A 12,556-nucleotide genomic window follows, 5' to 3' on the forward strand; every position below is an offset into this window, starting at 1 on the left:
AGACTCATGGTTTTTCGACTCCAGTCCTCACTGTCTCATCTCAACTTGGCAACATTGAGATAAGGGGATTTTGGTCCACAGCAGAAGACAAAACGTTCCCCGGGAACAAAATCTCTTGGAGATGTCAGGGGTCTCTTGGGGAGGAGAGATTGATTATTTGCTATTTGAGCTGTCCAAAACCAATGACTCTGATCCTTTTTATATATATATATTTTTTTTTTTTAATGAACCTTTCAAAGAAATGCTCAAAATCAACAGCAACTAGTTTCACTCGAATACACTCAAGTGTCTGGAAAAGTCCCCAGTATCTTTCTCTTCAGTGCTTAAAAAATTTTGAAGTTTTTTTTCAGCTAGATCCCTTAGACACTTAGACACTGGTGTAACACACCTGGTAAATCATATTGATGCCAATATACAGGGTGACACCTAACCCAGGCACAGTCACACCTGCACCAACATCTGCAATGATGATATCAGAGTCCTCCTTCTTCCTAGAAGGATTGAACTTCAAACAATCCTATTTCTAGCTGGAAACAGTGACTAGCTCAGCCCTTCAGACACAGCACAGGATTGAAAGAACATGGCTGTGAATAATGACATAGCTGGAAAAAGCCTTTAATTTTTCCAGTTGGTAATGGGACATATTTTCGTCACCAGATACTTCAATTTTCCCTACATAAAGAAAATGCAGTATTTATCAATATATGTCTTATCTCTACAACAGGCATTTCACTTCCTTCCTAAAGAATAAATCTCCTCATCAAACGAGCTGACTCAGAAAGCAAACAGTTTGTAGGATTTTTACCCAGACCCCTAAGTGTGTGAGAGCCTGGTGTTAATGACAAATCTGTAAACATGGGCACAGTAAGACACTTATGATAGAATATGACTAACCTGTCAATTTTCCCTAGCTCAAATGAATCAATAATAATGGGGAACCCACGGGCAGCCTGACCTATAACTGCTGAAACAATAGGAATGAGGTCAGGCATGGCCAAGGAAATTTAACCTAATATGAAATTTATTAGTTACATAACAAGATAACCGGGGTGCCCAGAGTTTTGGGGAGCAGATTAAAGCTGATTCACTGGTTTAGTAAGAAGTGCTTGTTCACCACAGCCAATGCCCCATGGTCTGAAAGGGCAGAACCACAAAGCATGAACAGACTCGATTACAGCCTGTTTCCACTGGGTGCTCACTGGAGCCTGCTCTGCTCCTCTCCACCCAGGCTTTCCAGCTCCTAGGAATCTGTGGATGGCTTTACAGGAGAACTACTTAAAAGGTTTCATCCAAAAGCTAAATCTTCACAGGTCTAGAGTTGCAGGGTTTTGGAAAACCCTCACTCTGACACTAGTAAAGCTGCTGCTTTGTGTTTTCACACACAGAGAAAAATTTCTACCTTTTTCCAAAAGCTGGTAGTGTATTCTACCATTTAAGAATGGTGCCTTGGGCCTCTCACTACAGAAGAGAGCAATATGGCACAGCAGTCAGGTATGGAGACAACATAAACAGGGCAGCAAAACACATAAGAGCTACCCTGCTCATCCTGGCAGGAGATGGCACAAGCAAAAACTGACCCAGAAAAGGTCTGAAATGTGACCTCGTTGGTCTGCAGGAGCACCGAGGCAAAGAGAGGCCAAACATTTTCAGTGGGATGTCAGAAATCTACACAGACCCTGAGGTGGGAAGGAATTGTGAAGGACAGAGACAACTGGGGCATCAAAACCATAGGGAGAGAGGCCTTCCCTTATGCCACAGGAGATAAGGCAATACAGTGATTGATTTTTCTCTAAAGCCTGCAGGAGATTTCTCACATATAGCCTCTCATGCAGACAAAGCCCTCCAGGCAGATAATCAGCACCTGAGGATGGAGCACAGGTCTGACCCTGATCAAAAGTGGGTCAAGCTGAAAATGCTTTGCAGGACAGGGCTTTGCCATGTGCAGCTGCCACAAAACCTCTCTCACTGTCACAGCAACCATGGCACTGTGAAGGCTACCAGAGTGGCTTTCAGTTACATTTTCCCTCCTAATTCCACGTTAAATGAATTCTTCTCACTCAGATCCAAGTGACAGGGTGGTATCAGACTGAAGTCCAATGTTTTCACAGTCCTTTGCTGGAGTAGCTCCAGGAACATCAAGCATCTCCAGAAGAGACAATGAGTCTATTCCTGCTTCCCATCTGCTAGCTCAGAGGTGACTCTGCTCTAGTTTTCAGAGAGTTTCTGTTTTGTTCTTCCAAGCAGAAACTTGACAGCAGAGTTTGCAATCAAACAGTGGTTCTGACACTTGGGGGTACACATTTGTAGATAAATGCTCTGGAGATTTTTAAGCTGAGCAGAATTAAAACCAAGCTGTCACATTTGCAGGTTTCCCCTCCCTAGAGAGCCAAACAATAAAGGGACCCTTTTTACTCCCTGAAACACAACAATATAAACCTTCTGCCCTACCTCTCCTCTTCCTCCCACTCTGACAAAGTTTGCTCTCCAAGGGTCAAATATGCAGGGACTCAGCTAACCTGGCACATCTTTCCAGTCATGGCACAAGTCTTGTATTTACCAACACTCTGAGGAAGCTGTCCTGGAAAGGTAGAATAAAGGTGGAAAAAAAGAAAAATCAGTGTAATAAAGGGGTTCCGCTCTGGGGGAGAGACAGAATCAGAAGATGAGTTTGTTGAACTGGTCAGGCAAGAGCATGGAAAAGCAGGTTGAGAACGTTCTGTAAGGATATTAATCTTCTGCTGAAATAATTATCTACCTGAATGCAGCAAGACTGATGGAGATAATCAATCAGCCCTAAAGTCTTCTCAATCCCATCAAGGTCATCAGTGGGAATTACCTGATCTCCCCATGTGATAGGAGAAAGTGCTCTAATCTCCAATAAGGCAATTTCACAACATCACTTCTGAGGTATAAACCCTCTTAGACTTTATTTGGCCCAGACATCTGCCTTTCCAAGCAGGATCATTTGTCTGAGGCAAAGAGGTCACTTGAACTTTTCCAGAAAAAGGTATGAAGTGGTAACTCCCTGAACAAAACAGGTTTAATACGATTTAGTACCAAGTCTGCTCTAATCATAAATACTTTCTCCAGAGCACACAACTGAAAATTCTAATCACAGCCCTCTGCCTTTCTGTTAATTAACTGCTGCAGACAAGTTATGCCTTAAGAATTTCATGGCACTTAGACACGCACTGTGAAAATTACAGGGAAGAGTAAAGATGAACATCATGCAGGCCTCTGCACAGTTTGTTTTCCAGTATAGGTTTTATGGATCTTCCTCATATTCTGATTTCATTTTTTCAATGTCCTTTTATATTGATGCCCAAAAAGCTGCTGGTCAAAAAGTCTGGCTTGTTTTTTTTTTTCTACTGATTTTCAATATTTATAAAGCATTTATTATCACAACACCTGAGGAATGGCATTGACTTTCAATCACTTTCTAAACTTCATTCTCTCAACCTTTGACTTCTCTCACCTAAATGAGGTAACCTGTCATTGTGGCATTTACCTAAATTAAAAGGTAAAAAGGGAGATAAAAATCTCCAAATCCAAAGCTTTTCAAATTTTCAAAGAAATGCATGCATCTGAAATCTTGAAGTCTTTCTACAGAGAATTCTTCCATTTTCTCCCTTCTACAAACCACAGTTCTCCCAACAAACGCTTTCCAGAGCAGTTCAGCCAGCCTTTCACCAGCAAGAGGCTGTGGCAGTGTCACACCCTGAACTCAGAGTAACTCTGAGAAATGCCTGGATGGCTCAGTCCCTGAGAAGGGCACCACATCCCCATGGGGGTGGTTTAGCAATCACTTAATGATTCATGCCACCGAACAGTTGTTGATTAATAAAGCCTTTAATTCATAACCAGTTAATATGCGACGAAAGGAAAAGGGGGATTTCAATTATGCAAGTATTTAAAACATTTACAGATATCTTTTTCCAGTGAAAAGTGCAAGAACCAATGAGGTAAATTACCCTCTCATCGTGTCTCAGCCAGCTGTAGTATCAACAGCCTTCAAGCACCCTTATTTTGAAAAGCCAGAGCTGCTGTGTAAACCTACTGAAGCACAGCCAGCCAACAGACCATTCACTGTTTGTATATTTGCTTTGGACTGTTTAAAGAAGCAATATTAGCCCTTTCATCTGAGACAGGAAATATTTTTTCATTTCATAAAAGCTAAATAAAATCACAAGTGACATGAGTTACTTGCTGCTCTGAGCAAATAAGGTGCAGTTTTTCCTGACAACACCTTTGTAAACTCTTTACAAAAGGTTAGTTTAGATGCTGATGGGACAATGGACAGACCAGGCTCTGATTTGTTTTCTCTAGGGAAAATAATATCACAAAATTAATATCCATCAGCTGCATTTCAAACCAAAGTGTAGTCTGGCCGGGAACCAAAGTCCTGAAAGAGCTATTTTCTCCAATTACTCTGGAGTTACTGGGTGCAGAAGTCAATTACAACTTCCTTTTATTTCCTTATCTGTTCAGGGTTGGTCAAGTCATCTCAGGTTAAAGTGGTCCTCCACCAGCCAGCAGAGGTTCCATGTGTTACTAGAGCAAACAGGATTTAGTCCAGCCAGAACCATCAACAAGGGATGGGAAAAACCAAAAGGAAAAGCTCAACAAACTGATCTACCTGCTGCCTGGAAATACAGTGCAGTGGAGAGCATGGGGAAACACTGCATGGAGCCTTGCAGACACTGCTCTGCTCAGGCTGGCACTCCAAGCCCTGTAGCTCAGGCAGGGCTGAAGGGGAGGCTCCCAGCTGGTTTCACAGCAGCCTCAGCCGGGTCACAACTCTGCCTTCAGCTCCAGAGCCCTGGCAAGGGTGAGGAGGCTGAGAAGCTGCTCAGTGCTGATGGCTCTGGCACCAGGTACAAGGTGCAAAATGCCCAACCTGAAAATGAAAGACAAAGCACCCAAATAGAGAGGGGTGTGCCAGAGCCTAAGGCAACTCAGCCACCACCACTGAAAACAGCCCCTCATGGTATTGTAAATGCAGGTGAACCCAATGGGAAGAAATGACAATGTCTGACTCAGTTCAGAAGGCTGAATTATTCCTTTATTATAACTATGCTAAAATACATTAATATGCTATACAAAAGGAGAATACTCAAACTACATACTACTTTCTCTGACTCTACCTCTAACTCTCTCCCAACTCATGACCTTCTCTCGAGAGTCCAGCCACAGGTGGATTGGATTGGCCATCAGGCTCAAACAATTCTCACCAGAATCCAATCAAGCATTCACTCCAAGTAAACAATTATCCAACACATTCCACATCGGAAAAACAAGGAGTAGAAATAGAAATGGTTTTCTCCTTCATTTCTCTCTGTGCACCTCTATGAAAAATCCTGAGAGGGAGAGAAATGTGCTTGCCACATCATGGCATTCAGGGATCACTTCTGACCAGGGCCTGATACTTCTCCATCCCTTAAGCAGAAATTATAGTAGAAGTGGACTCCATTCATTGAGGAACCACCTTGGTACCATTATTTCTATTACATTATCATTACAAAATCTCAGGAATTATCCAGTGCTTTCACATCAGAGACAAACACAAAGCAAAATAGTCAAATGCATAAATAAGGCTGCTGATAAGAGCAGTCACAGAGTGTTTGTTAACCTCAGCCTGTTGGCCTAATTAGTAGAACAGCAGCATATTGTGTATTCAGAGCGAGGTGGAGAAGCGAACAAAGGGAAAAGCTTTGTACTCGCTAATGATATGAGTAAGCAGAGCTCAGAAAGCAATTCAGCAGACTTTGATCCACTCAGGAAAGAGAAAAAGAGCTCTCCAGGTACTTCTGACACAGCCTCACCACGGGCTTGGGCCAGGAACCAGCCTCTGCCATGTTCACATTCATTTAGGAAGCGTATCCAATATTGGATTTGCTGCATGTAAGAAGCAGGCGGACTGTATGCCATGTGTTTCACACACCTAAACACAGCCAGGCCAAGGGAAATCAAGAGAAGACTCCAAGGCCCAAACAATCATGGAAGACATTGGGTTTGCCTGTTGCAGCAGGTTTTTGGTGTGTTTCACCCCCGTGCTGAAGAGGATCAGCCTTTCTGAAACAGAGGACGTGGTCAGATTGTTCATTCCTAGCCAGTCTGTTAAAGTCCCTCAGGGCTTCACACCAAAGCCAGCTCAGACACCCCATCCACTGAAGTCCTGAAATCACACAGGAAACAGATGACAGAGGGCAGCCTCTGGTCTAGACACTGGCCATTGACCAGCACGAACAACATAAATTAAATCACAGTCACTTTTTGCTCCAGGGATGAAAAGCAGCAATGTAAACCCATCAATTCACAGCAGCTACTTTAAACACACTGGCAATTGTAAAATGTCCAGCCTCAGAGCTGTGAAACACATCATCATTTCCAAAAGCTGTTCATCTTGCTGTGTTCTCATGACAGATATTTTTTCCTCTCTGAATTTCTTTTATCTTATTAGATTTTAGTTCCCATTATAGTTAGGACAATTTTGTATTGGGGCAAAATTAATTAGTTTGGATCAAAGTAAGGCTCCCTGAAATGTAACACTAATGACTCTCATCTGCCTGATTAGAGAGCTTTGCTTTTAGGAACACTAGGTACAACATTTTATTTCAGAGAAATAAAACATTATAAGATTATTTAAGGTTGAAAGCATTAGCTAAATAGTAACCAGGATGATGGATAAAAATCAGGGTGCCAAACTGTGAGCAGAGTTACAGCTGACAAGAGGATGCAAGTGTAGACCAAAACAGGCTAATGAGGATTTGTCAAAGAGGTGCAAGCAGAGCTCAATGCAATTCACAACCATATATTTAGTGAATTGACACTGTGCCTCCCATCTATTCACATTTCTTTTCACTTATTCACATGCTTGTAGGGACTAAAACGAAAAGAGTTAAAGATTGGACAGCACCAATTTTTAGAAAGAAAAAATGGGAAAAAACTAATTCTGGATGAGTCAAACTAATCTTTAATATCTGGCAAACTACATGGACAAAATATTTGCTTATTTTTGAATTTAATTTTAGTTAAGAACAAGTTGTGTTAATCGATGTTAGCTTTGATTGATGTGACAATTACTCCAGAGAAAAAAGGGGGTTAAATAGAGTGGGTATTTCTCATTTTTATTAAGCTTCTTCACCCTACCCACTTTCTCCTACCCCACTAGTACAAACAATTAAAAAATAAAATCTAGAATTAACTTCCTGAAAGACAGGGGTAAATTCACCTGAAAAACCCCATGGTAAATGGAGTTATCAGGGATTTTCTGATGGATTTGGCATAGCACACTGTAAATGACATCTGCACAGCCACATGCTGTGTCATTTGTGAATGACAAACATGTGACACAAGTACATGCAGTAGAATACAAGGGAACTGCCTTCCCCAAAGCCACATCTCCCTCCACAAACCTCTCCAGTACAGACACAAGACTAGGAATGAAGATGTGGTGCTTGGAGAGGGCAGGTCCCAGCTGCTGGCAGAAACAGCTCTGTGTGAGAGGAGGCAGGAAGGCCACAGCTGGACAGGGATGTGCTTTTACACAGTGGCTGTGGCCAAAGAAACCACTGAAAATTTGTGAGTGTGCTCTCAAAGCCACCCAGGCAGGGGCTGGGCAGTACAACTGAACAGGCACCACCTCTGGCTGGTGGAAAACCATCCAGACCCACTGTGGAATCACACTGAGGCACCCAGGGCTTGCACAGCTTTAGGCACTAACAAAGAAAAACCCTTTGGATAAACCAAGAGCTGAATTTGAACCTCTTCTACCTCTTTCCTCTATTTTGATAAGGTTTCAACTCAAACATTACCACATTTTGTCAAAATTACCTTGACCTGCAACAGGCAACACTGAAACCTTGATGTTTTTATCCTTTTGCAACCTAACACTGGAAATCAAATTTTAAAAAACTAATTTCAAACACCCATGTGTCATCTTCTTCTCACGTCATGCATACTGCACCTGTGCATAATATTCCTCCTGCCAGCCTTCTGCATTAAGTCAACAACAACAGCAACAAAGACTACTCTGCCTGTTATTCATAAGCTTTTTTTAATCTCATGGAAGACGCAAAAGGGCCCAGAGCATGTGCGGGAAGGAACAACCTTTGTTTAATTTAATTATATTTACTTCTTTCAAGTCTAAGTAAACTCGGGGATCAGCAGATCAGAACTGATTAATTAAATCATGACAGCATTTCCTTTACCCTGTGTGGGCAGTCACATCATGCTGCGTCACATTCAGCAGGTTATTCCAACAAAGCACCCTCAACCTTCACACTGCAGACAAGAAATAAGTCTGCCTCCCAGAGACACTGCAGCATTAAGAGCTCTCTTCATGTAAAAGCTGACAGCTGTGGAGTAGCACTGTGGTTATTTTCAATACTTCCATTGTGGGGGTTGACTCCAGATCTGTTGGTTAAAGTTACTGACAACGCTGCAATAAAAGATCTGGTTCTGATCTTTGTTCATCACTGAGTGCTGGACAAGAGAGAAGTGAGCAGGGTGGGCTCCAAAGCACATGTGCACTGACACACTGCTGGATGCTGTCCTCACCCACCTGCTCTGCTGTCCAGAAAGGCTGGAGAAGCAGAAAAGCTGCAAGAAGTTTGCCCCTAAGGGCTACCCCTGGCTGCTCTTGCTTGTGTCAGTAAGCACATAGACTGTGCAGGAATTGGCCTGGACAACTCTAAACTCTCTCCAGAGCAGCTCAATGCCAGTATATTTTGCATCTATCTTCCATTTTCTTTTAAGAGTTGTGAGAACCTCTCCAATAAGGGAAGAAGGAATAGGACCAATCATCCCTTCATTTGGGATTGGGACTTTCCCATGAGAGCAGCTCACACTACACAGTGCCAATACACTTATGCCCCTCAAAGACTTTCCTTGGACCTACACCATTTGTCACCTCATAGGCAGTTTCCTGTGTTTCTTTTTGTCTACTCATAAATGTCTTCTATCTACTAACCTCACAAAACCAGACTCCTCCCTTGCTCTTCCATGTTTTCTCCATTTTCCTCTTTCCTATTATTCCAGCCTTTTCTGTCCACTACTGTTCTTTCTTCCTTTCAGCCATTGTTATGGCTTCATTCCAAATAACAAAATGGAGTAATTTTGCAGGGTTTTTTATTCACACCTAATCTGAAGTGTTTGTCTCTCTTTTCTACTCTCTTATTACATCGAAATCTTTACTAATCAGGCTGACATAAACTCAAAATGTCTTCCCACAGTTCCTGTGTCCAGCCTTCCCACCTGACTGAGGAAACTCTCTGATGTTCAATAAAAGAGTTTGTGCACTACAAAGAAGTTTTAATGGAAAATGAAACTTTCTGACATCACTGGCTAAATATAATGCAGCTCTGTGGCTGTATTGCAGGGCAGGATAAAAGTGTGCATGTATTTCCTGCATGTTTCAATATCCTCGTATTGACAGAAGATAGGGTGACTGGTCTGCTACTGGAGGCCAGGAAATTATTTTTCTGATTTCATTGGAATAATTGACAAAAGCATTTCCTTTCTATGTAAGGTTAACAGATGGCTTGTTAAAGTTATGTCTTCTTTAAACAGAGCTGTCACCAAAAATTATACACATGACAACAAAAATAATATTGATACAAACTCACTGCAAAATTAAAATAAAGTTTGCATAACCTAAAGCACAGAATAAATAACTGCTGCTATTGCAACACAGAATACCAAGGTGCATTTTCTTTTCTAAGATTTCCTTGGAAACTGGATGAAGGGACATAAATTGGGGAAGTATCAACATGGGACTTAAGTTACCATGGGCACAAATATGCAGGCAGTCACTGTTCCTGTGCCAGGAGCAGGCTGCAGGCTGCTGCAGACCAGGACTCTGCTTTCACATCTTGCCTCTGTCACACTCAAGACCTATGCTAAGCAAGGTGACTCTGCCTCATCTCCATCATTATTTGGCTCCCTGGTGCCTCACCCAGCCAGCAAAAAACAAGGGGGAAGAGTGGGTGAATTAAAACAAAGAAATTAAAAAAAAAAAATCCAGCAATACTCATTAGCCCACCTGCTGTGGTTTTTAAGACCTCTTGTTCACCTTAGGCTTGTCTCATTTCCATAAGATCAGGAAAAACTGCCAAGGAAATTCAGCTTTGAAAATAGAAAATGTAATCAGTGTTAGACTTTTGACAGGTGACTGCACACCAGCTATTCCACCTGGACAGATCTAGATTGTTAACATAATTACTGATATGTAATACCTTTCTCCTACAACATCACACTTACTATTTATCCTTTGTCAGGATTCTTCCAAGTTTTCACCTATTTTCCTTCTTTCTCCACTATCTCTTCTTCATTGTTTCTCTTTCTCTACTATTACTTCTTCTCTTCACAGCCTCCTACCACTGTTACCTTTTCTTTGCAAGCTCTTTCACAGTAGCGTTTGTATGAAATTCAGCTCTCAGACTTTACTGAGCCATCACTAAGACATGAAGCTCACATGCAATGACCTGGGAGAAAGAGAAATGGAGCCACATTGGGTTTTCCCTGCATTCATTCATTTTCTCCACAGTAACAACTCAGAAGCAAATTCGTTTTCTCACCCATCTTAGATGTCAGCTCCTTGCATTATAAATCTGGGTTTCTTTTTGCAAAAGTGAATCAGGAAGGGGAACAAAAGGAAGTGTTGGAGCAGTATTTCCCATTGCAAAACCTCTGTGGATAGCTGTTGGCAATAACCTGGTTTGTTTAGCCATGCTGGTGATGTCAGGTTCGCTCAGCTCATGCCCCATCAGCTCTGACTGAGGGGCTTCTCTGACTGCAGGGCTGAGGCACATGGCTGCCTGGGCTTGCCCTCACATGAAGGGCTTTTGGGAAGTTGTATAACATCACAGCAGACTGGTCCTTGCCCCAGGTGTAGCAGGTTCTTCCCTTCTCATTGACTTTGGCAGAACACGTGAATTTCATCATCATCTCCAACAAAATGAAAAGTAAATGGCGAGCACTGACAAAGCACATTTAATTTTGAGGGGGAAATAAAAGGATGCATTAGGGAACTGCTAAAAGATCCCACTGTAGAAAAAAAAAAAAAAAAAGGCAAATTCTTCAGCGAAAAACAAGAGAGACTGCTGCTTTTGTAACTCCCAGTAGCAGCCAAAATAAGGGTAGTGAGAAAGAAGATTTTCCAGGCAAACAAAACCACAGTAACAGCTCCATACTTTTAATGCCAATATAATAAATTATGAAGATACTTCCTTAAAAATAAAGACTTATTATTTCTTTTGGATGCATCTTAGTTTCAGTGACAGGTGCTTAAACCAGGGCAGTTTCACCTTACAAAGGACTCACCACAGCACTTAGACAAAATATGAACTAAAATAGTAGTGACAGAAAATTAAGCAGAGTGACATGGATATGGAGAAGCAGATAAAAGAGCTTTTTAGGTTTCATAGTTTAGTCTACCAGAAAGAACAAATATGCATCATGAATATTGAGCAAGCATTAGGATATCAGCAACCACCTCCTTGCACTGCTGAAGGAGCAGATAAAGCATTCCAATGCCACTGTTTTTTTCCCCACATCCCGAATTTCTTTGGTTTTGTGGCGCTTTGTCCCACCAGGAAAATGTTACAATGTGGGATAAAGATGCCACACGTGCATAAAAGTTGAGTCAACAGAACGTTAGAATCCTTTGAATGAAATTATCATATGGATCTATTAAAACTAATTTAAAATAAGGCCTTCCAGTCTGCTTTCTGCCTTAATTTTCTATGACTGCTCTCATGCCACAAGTCAGATCCAGCTCTGTCCAAGTAGGATTGAACTCCTGGTGCTTTAGTTCAATGCTTCAGATACCTGCTTTTGTTCAGAACTCTGCACAGATCAGTGACAAGTACTTCACATTTCTCCCCAGAGGAGGATATTCTGGAGTTAATCAGATCTTTGGTATGGAAGAAAGCTGCTCACCTCCTTGTAGACAGACAGCCATTCTGAATCAACTGGCCTAGAGGGCTCAGGCTTGCCAGTGGGTGTCAAAACAGGAGAGGGAATTAAAAAAAATACTAAAATCAAAATGAAGCCCAACCCCACCAAAACCCCAAACACATGCTGCTCATGAAGCACAGGCCAAGGGAGGTCCCTGCTGGCAGGATGGTGAAACACACATGCACCAGTTCCAAACACATCATCCACCTACCTTCACAAACATCTTCCCTCTCTGAACACCACACACATGGCACAGTCCCCTTGCATTCACCCTGGCACCAGCCTCGCTCCCCAAGGCAGCGCCACAGACACCACACAACGGGTGGGCAAAGAGGGAATCCCAACCTCCAATTCACCGTGGTTATCAAGGGCAACAATTCCCAGCATACCTGAATTACCATTCTGCCAAAGCAAGGCTGACTGACCATGCCTGCAGCTCCTTCTGCTGCAGATGAGCAGGAGGATGGGACCCACCCGGGTTCCCAAATGACAGGCACCAGGTATCAGTAACACTTAACAGTTCATCAGCCAACACTGGATATTGGTGTATTGAAAAGGAGAAGGAACAAAATAAAACAACAGATCTTGTCTCAGATTT

Source organism: Taeniopygia guttata, chromosome 5, assembly GCF_048771995.1.
Source record: "Taeniopygia guttata chromosome 5, bTaeGut7.mat, whole genome shotgun sequence".
NCBI lineage: Eukaryota > Metazoa > Chordata > Aves > Passeriformes > Estrildidae > Taeniopygia > Taeniopygia guttata.